At 40.1% G+C, this 12,804-nt stretch overlaps 1 protein-coding gene across 2 annotated transcripts in view; it reads left to right on the top strand.

The window, feature by feature from the left end:
• PLAC1 (placenta enriched 1) overlaps positions 1-12,804 on the top strand; it is a 180,583-nt gene that overhangs the window by 145,011 nt on the left and 22,768 nt on the right. For both annotated transcript variants that reach the window (XM_077760834.1, XM_077760835.1), the window contains exon 2: positions 5,582-5,653. The gene's annotated coding sequence lies outside the window, so the exon portion shown is untranslated. The remainder of the gene's footprint in view (positions 1-5,581; positions 5,654-12,804) is intronic.

The raw sequence follows: 12,804 nt of genomic DNA, 5'->3' as shown, positions 1-12,804 counted from the left end.
CTTGACATAAAATAATTTCTTTAAAAATTTTTTTTTAAATATTTATTTTTGATAGAGAGAGACAGACAGAGCATGAGCAGAGGAGGGGCCGAGAGAGAGAGAGAGAGACAGAATCTGAAGCAGGCTCTGCGCTGTCAGCACAGACCCCAGTGTGGGGCTCGAACTCACAAACTGTGAGATCATGACCTGAGCCGAAGTCGAACGTTAACTGACTGAGCCACCCAGGCGCCCCAACATAGACTATGTCATCTAAGTTGTATCTACATGACAGCAGGATTACTGGTTGTTGCAATCACATCAGTTCAACAACTCCAGCCTGCTACTCCCCTACCTGGTAGTGCCCTAACCTGTCACCCCCAACCAGCTTTGGGGCTGTGGGCTCTGCACAGATCACTACGTCATGTAACACGAAAGGCCCATGTCTTATTGACAGGAGTACAAAGCAAGTAGCAAGCATCCGGGCTGGGCAGAGGGCATGGCAAGGATGATAAGGATGCCCCTTGATGTTAGCAGGACTTCTTGGCCGGAACCTAATGTTACTAGTATAAAAAGGGGACAGAGAAAAAACTATACTCCTCTAGTTTCTTGGAAGCTTTGAGATGATGCTGCAACCCAAGGAAAAGTTGGGTGAAGATATCAACATCAATCTCTTGCCCACAAATGTGATCCTTTCCGTTGATGCACAATGACTACTTAATGCATCCTGGCTGCTATGGGCTGAATTATGTGCCCTCCCCAAATTCCTGTGTTGAAGTCCTCACCCTGCAGTGTGATGGTTTTTGGAGATGTGGCCTTTGGGAGGTAATTAGGTTGAGATGAGGCCATGCAGGTGGGACCCTCATGACGAGATTAGTATCCTTACAGGAAGAAACACCAGAGAGCTTGCTCTCCCTCTCTCCTGGCTGACCATATACTTCATCTGATTCCCTACATTCTGAAAATGTTAGAGAAAAGTGGTTTATGCTTCTCAGAGGGCTCTCCGAATGGCATTAGAAAAATATGTTTTATTCATTCTTTTAAAGAGCTCCACAAATAATTATCGAGTGCCTACTCTGTACTGGGAACACTGCTTAACAGTGACCAAGGCAGGCATGATGCTTTACTTTCAGACAGCAGGGGCAACCTGTGTACATTTTGGTGGCATGAACTCCATTCACAATGGCATGCAGCCATCACTGCTATCTAGTTCCAGGACATTTTCATCACCCCCAAAAGAAACTCTACCCATTAAATACTCCCTCCCCATTCTTCCTCCCCTCCCCCAGCCCTATGTACCACTAATCTACTTTCTGGCTCTGTGGGTTTGCATAATTCTGGATATTTCATATAGCTGGGATCATATAATGTGTGTCCTTTTCTGTCTGGCTTCTGTTCCTTAGCACAGTGTTTCAGGATTCATCCATGTTGTAGCAGGGGTCACTACTTGCATCCCTTTATGAGTGAATCGTATTCCATTGTATGGATAGACCACATTCTGTCTACCCATTCATCAGCTGATGACATTTGGGTTGTTTCCACCTTTTGGCTATCGTGAATGGTGCTGCTGTGAACACTGAGGAACAAGGTTCTGTTTGGACATCGATTTCGGTTCCCTGGGGTATGTTCCGAGGAGTCGAGTTGTGGGTCATATGGCAATACTGTGGTTATTGGGGAATCAGGGAAAGACACTGCTTTTATATCGAAGAGAAAAACCCAACAACCAAAAACTAATAATTTGAAACGTTTTTATTTTTTATTTTTAAACATTATAAGTAGTCTGGCCAGATTTGTGACAAAATGGACCCTCTCAAGGAGGAGAAGCAAAGTGAGCCATTCAGTGCATGCTCATCTGTACAGTTAGAAAAACCACCGAAACACCATCTTCTATTGGCTGGCCAAAGGATTAGCATGGACCTCCTTGAGTCTGAAGTGGGACTGTTTGTCTTATCCGCCAGTCACCACTGAGGCTGGTGATACCCTCGTCCCTCTGTGAACACCCTGAGGACAAAGGGTTATCTGAGTCACCTCTGGCATCCTAGCTCCTGGCACAGTCAACATTTGTTGGTGGAAGGAAGGCAAGAATGCCACCCAGCCCCCTGGGAGAGGTGATCTTGGGCACCCTCTCTTGTTCCCGTGTCCCTGCAGGGTAATAAGGCACACCGACTCTCACACCAACGTCCTTCCCATCAGCCACCAATTTGGGCAGTACCACCACTGTCAGTCACTCGGGGATGAGCAAACCAGGTTTATAGCACATTCCACATAAACAAATTGACAAAGCTCAGAAACTGATGCTTGTCAGACCCAGGTATTCTGAATCTTGTTTTGAACAACATGATCATCATTTCCTTGGGCAATCTCCTACTGTTCCGTCATTTGCCTTTCTTGCTGTAGCATGGGAATCCTGTTACTGGTTTCTAGTCACCTCACAGCATGGTGGGGAGACTCAAAGCAGATATGGAAGCAGGATGTAGGAACATCCCTGGGCCTGCGGAGTCCTCCCCAAGTGGGCAGTGACTGGGCATGATCCCCTTTGGAGCCTGTCACTGCTGTTGACATCGAGAATACTGGTGTGGGAACAAATGCTGTCTTTGTCACCAGCTCAGCTACAGGGGCCTCTCCTTCCCTAAGCTGGCAGCTGAGGCTAAGCACTTGAGATCCCTGGGCCAGCTGTTGTGAAGTAAATGCCAGGCAGTAGGTAAGGCAGGATTCAGAGCTGGGCAGACAGCCAGGCTAGAGTCAGAGCACAGANNNNAGCTGGTGTGTTTAAAAAATACAATTTTGCTTCTTAAGTAGACAAAGCACGAACAGGGGAGCTGCCTAAAAATTCTTGTTTTAACCCACTATCAGCGAAAGAAGATTCTAGTACCAGAGACGCACTGTGAGCAGTATTTCCCAAGGAGGCTTGCCTGGGAACACAGAAAGATAGCCACACCCTTTGAAGTTTGCTGGGAGCTTACAAAGGGCAGTGTTGTTTCCACCGAGGAAGAATGATAGCCCCGCATAATGGTGTCCTTATTCTCTAAACCCCAGACCTTATGTGATGAGGGGCAAGTAAGCCCGCAGGCCCAAGCAAAGGGGGCGGGGGGAAGGCTCGGCAAGACACACATGCCTTTAGCTTGCTCGCTAGTCAACATGGAAGTCTTCCTAGGAAGATGGTGTGGTCCAAGTCAGGAGTCTCATTCCACTCTATTCCTAGGAGGACTGCTAAACCATACCAAGATGCTTTGTTCATTTGGTGATGGCTGATAAAAATTTCCAAGCGGACACATCGTCCATCTTGCTTGATAGACATGGGTGAAGCATGGTGTGAGCTTAAAGGTTATAGGGATAAAAGATTGTTGAGGAAAAAAATGGCTAAACCCATGGTTTATCCATGGGTTAAATCGGAATGGGAATGGTGGAATTTCCAGCCCTGGGATTCCTATCACCCAAAAGAGGAAGGTCAGTAAGCTGGCAATAGCTGTCAAAGGCAGATTGTCTGCCAGTTATTAGGAAACAGAGCCCCCAAATTGAGTTCTAACATAGCCCTGACCAACTTCAGGATGCCTATGGTATTGCATCATGCATGCTTATGTCAGGGACCACTTCCAAAATTCTGACTCATTTCCCAGGCCAAGGAAACCATGTCAGCATATGAGTTTCATTCCTGGTGTCATCCCAGGGAATGTTTGTCAGCCCTGGTGTCTGGGAATGATTCCATCAGACCTGGGAGGAGCTGTGTGGTGTGGTGGCAAGAGCGAGGAGAAGCCCTGAGCTCCAGGCCTAGCTCTGTCGCCAATTCACTGTCATTCCCAGTGAGTCTTTTAACCAATCCGTGTCTTGGCTTCTCCAGTGGCTAGAAAGAGACTGTTTAATGAAATGATCTCGTCCCTTCTGGCTTTAAAAATAAAAATGCCCGTTTCTTTGTGTTGGATTTGACAAAAATCGTGTATATGCAAATCGCCTGTTTGATCATTTTTGTTTTAGGTCTGTAAGGGGTCTTAAAGATCATCTAGTCCAGCGATCCCTTTGTCGTGCATACGTAGAAACCGAGAGCCAGAGAGAAGGGAGTTGTTCAATTAGTGCAGAATCAAGGTTTAGAGATCAGGTTTCTTGATTCCCAGTCCAGTGCATTTTCCACTACGTCTACTTTTAAGTCAGAGTAATGCATGGGCATGGTTCAAAAATACCAAATAATACAGGAGAGCTTGGAACAAAAAAACAATTCTCAGCCCTACCCTTAGTCACACTCCTCAGAGGCAACCAATTTTAACAGACTCTGTTTTCAATTCATCTGGTGGTTACTTCGGAATNTTTAAAATAACACAGTAAAATTTACTATTTTTAGTATATATTTAGTTTTATGAGTTAAGACAAGTATATAAAGTCATGTAACTACCACCACAATCAAGATATAGAACAGTTCATTACCCCCTCAAATTTTCCCATGCCGCCTTTTGTAATCAGCCCAGCCTTCTACCCCCAACTCTAGATAACCACGGCCCTGTTTAATGTTGCTATAATTTTGCTTTTTCCAGAAGGTGCTAGAAATGGAACAATGGAGTATGTGATCTTTTGAGACTGCATCTTTTACTCAGTATAATTATTTTGAGATTCATGTATCAGTAGTTCATTCTTTTGTATTACTGTATCCATTGCATGGATGTACCACAGTTGATGCATTCCCCAGTTGAAGGACATTTAGGTTGTTCCCGGTTTGATAGTATTATTTTTAGCTATTCCATGGGTTACTTTTTAAATTGCAACTATATTCTTTTTTTTTTTTAATAGTTTATTGTCAAATTAGTTTCCACATAACACTCAGTGCTCATCCCCACAAGTGCCCTCCTCCATGCCCATCCCCCCCTCCCCCCACATCCATCAGTCCTCAGTTTTTGTCAGCATTCAAGAGTCTCTCATGGTTTGCTTCTCTCCCTTTCCCCCACCATTTCCGCCCTTCTTCTCCCCCTTGTTCCTCCGTCAAGTTCCTCCTAATCCTCCTATACGTGCAAACATATGATATTTGTCCTTCTCTGCCTGACTTATTTCGCTCAGCATAACACCCTCAAGGTCCATCCATGTTGCTACACATGGCCAGATTTCATTGTTTCTCATTGCCATGGAGTATTCCATGGTATAGATAAACCACATCTTCTTGATCCATTCATCTGTTGATGGACACTTAGGCTCTTTCCATGTTTTAGCTATTGTGGAGAGTAAATTGCAACTATATTCTTAAACCTGTATTTCTTGAGCCATCATCCACTATCTATGCAGTAGATCTTCTTCAGCGTACTAAATGCTTTTGATTGGATTTTAAATATGATACTTTCATTCATTTACTCCTGGTTTTAAATCAATTTCATTTGAGGGTGTAACTTTTCATAGGGGTCAGAGGGATTGATTAAACGCTATCCAGCAGCCCTATTCAGGGCTACAGCTATTCTAAATGGCTCCTGTAGCATAGAGGGCCCTCTCTAGTACCAGACGTGCTTGTTGCTGGGAAGATATACATGTACTTTCTTTTCTGACCGTTGCTAACTCAGGCAGTAATTTTGGGGAAAAAGACCTTTCTTCATGTGGATTTCAGCTTTTGTCTGTCATGCTTTTTCTGTTCCAGCTGCCTTCACCAGCGAGCACAAAGCCACATTTCAAAGGAGACTGACAAATTATCCCCAGCTGCCAGAAGGAGGTTAGCTTTCTGTGTGTTCTGTGTCCGCTTCTCTGATAACCAACAGGTTAACTTTCTAAAAGGAACTGACAAAAGCAGAAATTGTCTTTTTACCCCAAATGGGTTTTTTTTTGCTCTTTTAAAAGATGTGAATTTGTAATGTTCCTCTCCATTCAGACCCAAATATATGCTGAGAAGTACAGCATAATTGATCACAACTGTACCTTTATTGTTTGCAAGATTCATATTAATGTATTTTTAAAGTGTTTATCAGAGCCAAATTATTTTTTAAATTTGTTAGCACCATGTCTTTCCTCAAAGAATAGCCTTTTAAAGACTGAATGATATCAGCCTTGCCTATAGAGATGTATATGTTCTTATATTTCACTTACTTTTTAAACTACCTTTGTATGTACGTTATCTACCCTGCACTCACACTGCATAACAGGAGTGAGTCTAATGCCTGCACAGTACCCCACACATAATAGATGCCCAGTAAGTGCCTTTTGAATTAAAATGGTTCAAAATAGTGTCATGTACACATGATGGTGAAGTATTCTGGATTAATGCAATGGAGCAGACATTCTCAAACACTACTGGGAATGCAAATTGGTACAGTTCTCCCACAGGGCACTTTGACAACACGTGCCAAAGCCTTAACAATGTTCTTCTTCTTATTCTCTTTCTAAGGACTTACCTAAAAAAAAAATAGAGCTGTACAAAAATATAAATATGAGGAAATTTATCGTAACATCTTTTAAAATAGAGGAAAAGTGGAAACAGCTTAAAAGTTCTCCTTACTATGAAATCCTGTGCAGTAACATTTATACCATGAAATGCTACATGGTTATTTAAAATCACATTTAGAAGATTATTTAATCACATGAGGAAGTGCCCACCACTTAAATTCAGTGGGGGAAGGGAAGATACGCAAATGAATATACAGTATGATCCGATGTGCGTGTGTGTGTGTGTGTGTGTGTGTCTGTGTGTGTGTGTGTAGAAAAAAGAAGACTGANTTATGAATTTCTTTCATGTTCTAATTTCTGTAATTTCCAAACTCTTTACAATGAGCGTATCTTAGTTTATAATCTGAAAAACATCTTTTTCACTTGAAAGAAATAAATACTATTTCTAATAGATTGAGGGCTTAAATACATAAAATCCTAGCAGTAAGATATGGAACCATTTCTCAAACCAAATCAACTCTTCAGATGCTGTGTAAAAAATCACACCAGTGTTTATAAGTTTTCAGAAAGACAAACTGAAGCCCAGAAGGCTCGTGTTTAAGCATTAGGAGCCCAAGTTTGATATTGAAAGGCGAATGTGTTCATCCTTTTCTCTAGGCCTAGTTAGATTTCATCCTTCTCTCTTCTCATCTGTACCCCTTTTTAAACTGTATAGATCTGTGGAACAAATGTTGAGCAAACTGGAAATAAATAAAATCCAATGGCTTTAAGATACCACAAAGCCCTCCCTTCCTGTGTACTAATGGCTACCTGCCCACTGTACTCCCCAGAGTGGAGGGCTGGAGTCAGCCAAAATGGAGGCTTTTCTGATTCAAGCGTGAACACTGCAAATGCTCACAAGAGAGAAAAACTTCTGTCTGTAAAGATTGAGACACAACACGTACAACCTTCTCTCTCCCCTACGATCTTAGCTTCATAGAATATAAACTGGTGAGCTCTGCTGGGGAAAAAAAACTAACTAAAAAATCATAGAAGGTGATACAGTAAGGACTATTCAAAGAAATCTCAGAATTCTAGAGCTTGAAGGAAAACATTCCAACAAGTATAGTGCTCCCTCCAAATGTCACATGCTGTGCCAGGTTCTCTCATAACAACTATCTAGCAATGCACCCCATTTTACAGATGAGGAAATCAAAGCCCAGGGAGGGGTTGTAAATTGCCTTAAATCAGTTTGTTGCCTACAAAGTTTGGGCTAGGTCCTACATCTTCCAGAGACTCAGATGAAAAGATGGGGTTTTCTAGTATAATCTTCCCCTCAGCTCCAGACAGTCCAAATATTTACTATGCAGTTCTGCTTGGGTATTTTGTTAACAGCTCAAGCTAATCAGGTCCAAAATCAAACTCACAGCCTTCCCCCTTGTCTCCCAGTCACCCAGAATCCAAACCAAAATCTGATTGGCTTCTTACTCTCCTTCACCCCCACCCTGTAAACAAGTCCTGTCGACTTTTCCTTCAAAAACGCCTTCATATCCTATTCAACCCATAAGACAACCCAACCTTCACCTCCTTAAGAAATCTCTTCTTTACTATGCCGGTCCACACTACTGCCCCTCATCCAGGAACCATTAGCATTTGGTCAGCAGCGTTCCTTCATGTGACGAACATATATTGAGTGTCTACTATATGCCAGGTCCTGAGATGGATAATTCATTTGTTTTATCTCCCCAACTAGACATTTCAAAACCCTGAGAGTCTAGAGTATGACTTTTTCCATAGCCTTTTAAAGACCTATTGCAGCTCTGAGCACATATTGAAGACTTGTTTGTTCAAGAGTAGAACAGATTTAAGGAATCTGTCACCAGCTTGGCAGCTAGAGAACTCTGAGGATGCCTTAATCTCTGGTTCCTCCTCAACATCTCACAAGCTACATGGGTATGATCCACTCACTCAATTTAGACAGCATATTATAATGTAGCTTTTTAACACCATACCTTAACAAATAAGTAATGAGATTTAACTAATACGAGATGTGGGATCCTAAAAGTCAACTGGGGACTTCTGTCCCCAAGGAGATGGAGTAGATAGACTGTTCCCCATTCCTTCCACTAAGTACAACTAAAAACCCTGGACATTATATATAAAACAAACATAAGAAGACCAATGAAGATGGAGAGAAGAAGGCAGACTGGGTAAAGACCTCAGGAACCAAAGAATGATATGGTAATGAGTTCTCTGAATTTTCTCTTCTCCTCACATATCCCAGACTGGCTGCTGGAGAAGCCAGCAATTCAGAAAACACCAACAGGAGCAAACAAAAATAAAAACCTGCTCTCCCTAGCAAAAGGACCAGGAAACGGGCAACCTAACAAGATAGAAAACTATTCAACAATTACTGCTCTATACCACAGGAAAAACTATGACTCCCACCTCACCCCTGCCAGCAAAAGCCAAGTGAGGAGCCTGACCTTCTACTGCAATCTGGCGGTAACAAGGCAATATCTCCTCCTGCAGTATCTCCTCCTTTCTCCTCCCAGAGTAGCATCAGGAAAAAAAAAAAACAAACAAACAGCTAAAACAGAAGGTTTGAATAAGATCCAGAGTTTCATTACATAATACCCAAAATGAACAGTATTCAATTTAAAATCATTCATTACAACAAGAACCAGGAAGATCTCAAACTGAATGAAAAAACACAATCGGTAGATGCCAAAACCAAGATGACAGGGATGTTGGAATTATCTAATGAAGATTTTGAAGCAGCTGTCATAAAAATGCTTTAAGCAGCAATTACAAACATGTTCAAAACAAAAGAAACAAAGTCCCAGCAAGAACTATAAAGTCTCGGTAAACAAATACAAATATATACAGGAGAACCAAATGGAAATTTTAGAACTGAAAAACTCAGTGGATAGGCTCAAAAGAACAGAGGAGGCAAATGAAAGAATCAGAGAATTTGAAGATCTAACAATAGAAATTACCCAGAGAGAAAATAGACTGGAAATCAAATGAATAGTGCCTCAGGAACCTGTGGGGATTGTAACAAAAGATACAACATTCATATCATCAGAGTTCTAAGAAGAGAGGAGAAAGAGAAAAGCTGAAAATTTCCAAATCGGGGAAAAGATAGAAAAATATACTCAAAAAGTTGAAAGAATCCCAAACTGGATGAATCCAATGCACATTCAGACATATCATAGTCAAACTTCTGAAAACTAAAGACAAAGAAAAAAATCTTGAAAGCAGACAGAGGAGAAAAGATATTACTTACAGGAAAACAATGTTTTGAATAAGGAATTGGCCCATTTTTCAAGTGCTAAACCTGCCAACCCAGAATCCTATATCATGCCAAAATATCCTTCAGGAATGAAAGGGAAATGAAGACATTCTCAGATGAAAAAACTCGAAGAGAATCTGTCACCATCACACCTACCCTAAATGAGTAGCTAAAGGATGTTCTCTAAACAGAAATGGTTTAAAAACAAACAAACAGAAAAGAAATCTTGGAACATCAGGAAGAAAGAACACAATGAAAACATCAATAAATTAAATAGACTTCCCCTTCCCCTCTTGAGTCTTCAAGATTATGTTTGGTGGTTGGAGCAAAAATTATTACACTGTCTGATTGGGTTTTAAATGTATGTAGAGGAAATATTTAAAACAATTATATTATAAACTGGGGAGGGCAAATGGACATAAATGGAGGTAAGTTTTCTACACTTCCCCAAACCGGTAAAATAACACCACCATTAGACTGTGATAAGCTATGTATATACAATGTAATACCTAAAGGAACCACTAAACTCTATACAAAGATATACACTCAAAACTATGAAAGATAAATCCAAATGATATTCCAAAAAAAATATTCAAGTAGCCCACAGGAATGCAGGAAGAAGAAAAACAGAAATGAAAAACAGAAAACAAAAAATAAAATGGCAGACACGGACCCTAGTGTATCAAGAGACTCACTTCAAATATAATGATACAGGGAGATTGAGAAGAAAATGATGGAAACATATATTATGCAGACATGAATCAAAAGCACGAGTGTCTCTGTCTCTATTAATATCAGATAGGCTTCAGAGTGAAGAAAATTTGCAGAGACAGAGAGGGACATTATGATATGTGACAATGATATAATGATAAAATGGTAAATCCATGAAGAAGACGTAGGAATGCTAAATGTGTATGTGCCAAACAACTGAGCTGTTTTTGAAGCAAAATATGTGAATCAAAAACTGATAGAACTGAAAGGAGAAATAGATAAATCCCAATTGTAGTTACAGATTTCAGCGCCCTTCTCTCCATAACTGATAGAACAGCTAGACAGAAAATGAAGATATAAAAGAACTTAACAACACCATCAACCAACAGGGTCTAATTGACAGAGAACACATTACCCAACCCCAGCAAAATACACATTCTTTTCAAGTACACATGGAACTTTATGGACCACATTCTGAACTATAAAACAAACTTAAACATATTTGGAAGAATTAAAACCACACACAGTGTGTTCTCTGACCAAAATGGAAACAAATTAGGATAACAACAGAAAGATAACAGGAACATATCCAAATACTTGAAAACTAAATGACATACTTCTAAATAATTTATAGGTCAAAGAGGAAGTCTCAAGAGAAATAAAAAATACATTGAACTAACTAAATTTAAAATAAAAATGCAACATTTCAGGGGCACCTAAGTGGCTAAGTCAGTTAAGTATCTGACTCTTTTTTTTTTTTTTTAACATTTATTTATTGAGAGACATAGAGAAACAGAACATGAGCTGGGGAGGGGCAGAGAGAGAGGGAGACACAGAATCCAAAGCAGGCTCCAGGTTCTGAGCTGTCAGCACAGAGCCCGATGCGGGGCTCAAACCCACAAACCGTGAGATCATGGCCTGAGCTGAAGTCAGACACTTAACCGACTGAGCCACCCAGGCACCCCAAGTATCTGATTCTTGATTTTGGTTCAGACCATGATATCACAGTTCGTGAGTTTGAGCCCTGTGTCAGACTCCCCACTGTCAGTGCAGAGCCTGCTTGGGATTCTCGTTCTCTCTCTCAATCTCTCTCTCTCTCTCTTTCAATAAATAAATAAACTTTAAAAATGCAACATTTCAAAATGTGTGGGACACAGAAACCATGCTGAAAGAGAAATTTATAGCATTAAGTACATACATTAGACAAGAGGAAAGGTCTCAAATCAGTAAATCTAAGCTCCCATCTCTAGAACCTAGAAAAAGGACAAAATAAACACAAAGGAAACAGAAGGGAGGAAAAACCATAAAGAGCAGAAAACAATGACATTGAAAAGAGGGAAACAGTAAAGAAAATCAATGAAACAAAAAGCCATTCCTTTGTAAAAATCAATAAAATTGAGAGATTTCTAGCAAGACTGACAAAGATAAAAGAGAGAACAAATAACCAATATCAGGCCAAAACAGAAGATATTACTACAGACCCTGCAGACATCAAAAGGATAATAGGGGAATACTATAAACAATTCTACACACATAAATTTAACAACTTAGATGAAATATACCCATTCCTTGAAAAGCGCAAGCTACCACAACTTACCAAAAATAAATATATTTAGTAGCCCTGTAACTATTAAGGAAATTAAATCCATAAGTTTAAAACTCCTCCAAAAGAAATCCCTAGGCCCAGATGGTTTCACAAAGACTTCTACCAAACATTTGAAGAAAAAGTAATGCCCCTTATACATAATCGCTTCCAGGAAATAGAAGTAGTGGGAACATTTCCCAACTCATTTCACGAAGCCAGTATTACTGTGGTACCAAAACCAAAGCTAGTACAAGAAAACTACAGACTAATCTTGCTCATAAATATAGATGCAAAAAATCCTTAACAAAATATTAACAAATAAAATATGTTCAGCAACGCAAAGGAATTATATGCCATGACCAAGTGGGGTTTATTCCAGATATGCAAGTCTGGTTCAGTGTTCAAAAATTAATCAATGTAAACCACCATATTAACAAGCTAAAGAACAAATATGGCATGATCACATCAATTGATGCAGAAAAGGCACTTGGCAAAATTTAACATCCATTCCTGATACAAATCTCTCAGCTAGTGATGAACAGAGGGGAATTTCCTCAACTTGATAGAGGGTATCTACAAAAATACCTACAGCTAACATTATGTTTAATGATTAAAAAAAAACAAACCTGAATGCTTTCATCCTAAGAACAGGAAGGAGGCAGGCATGTCCACTTTCACCACTTATTCAACATAATGCTGGAAGTTCTGGCCAGTACAATAGGGTCAAAAATGAAAATAGAAGGGATACAGATTAGAAAGGAAGAAATGAAACTTTTCCTATTTGGTGATAACATGATTACCTACATAGATAATTTCAAAGAATCTATTTTAAAAAACTTCTAGAACTAATAAGTGAGTTCAGCAAGGTCACAGGATGAAAGATAAAACATATAAAAATTATATTTCTATATAA

Source organism: Crocuta crocuta, unplaced genomic scaffold (genome assembly GCF_008692635.1).
Source record: "Crocuta crocuta isolate KB4526 unplaced genomic scaffold, BGI_CrCroc_1.0 scaffold475, whole genome shotgun sequence".
NCBI lineage: Eukaryota > Metazoa > Chordata > Mammalia > Carnivora > Hyaenidae > Crocuta > Crocuta crocuta.
Note: the sequence above shows the minus strand (reverse complement) of the source record. Positions and strands in the feature narration are given on the sequence as shown.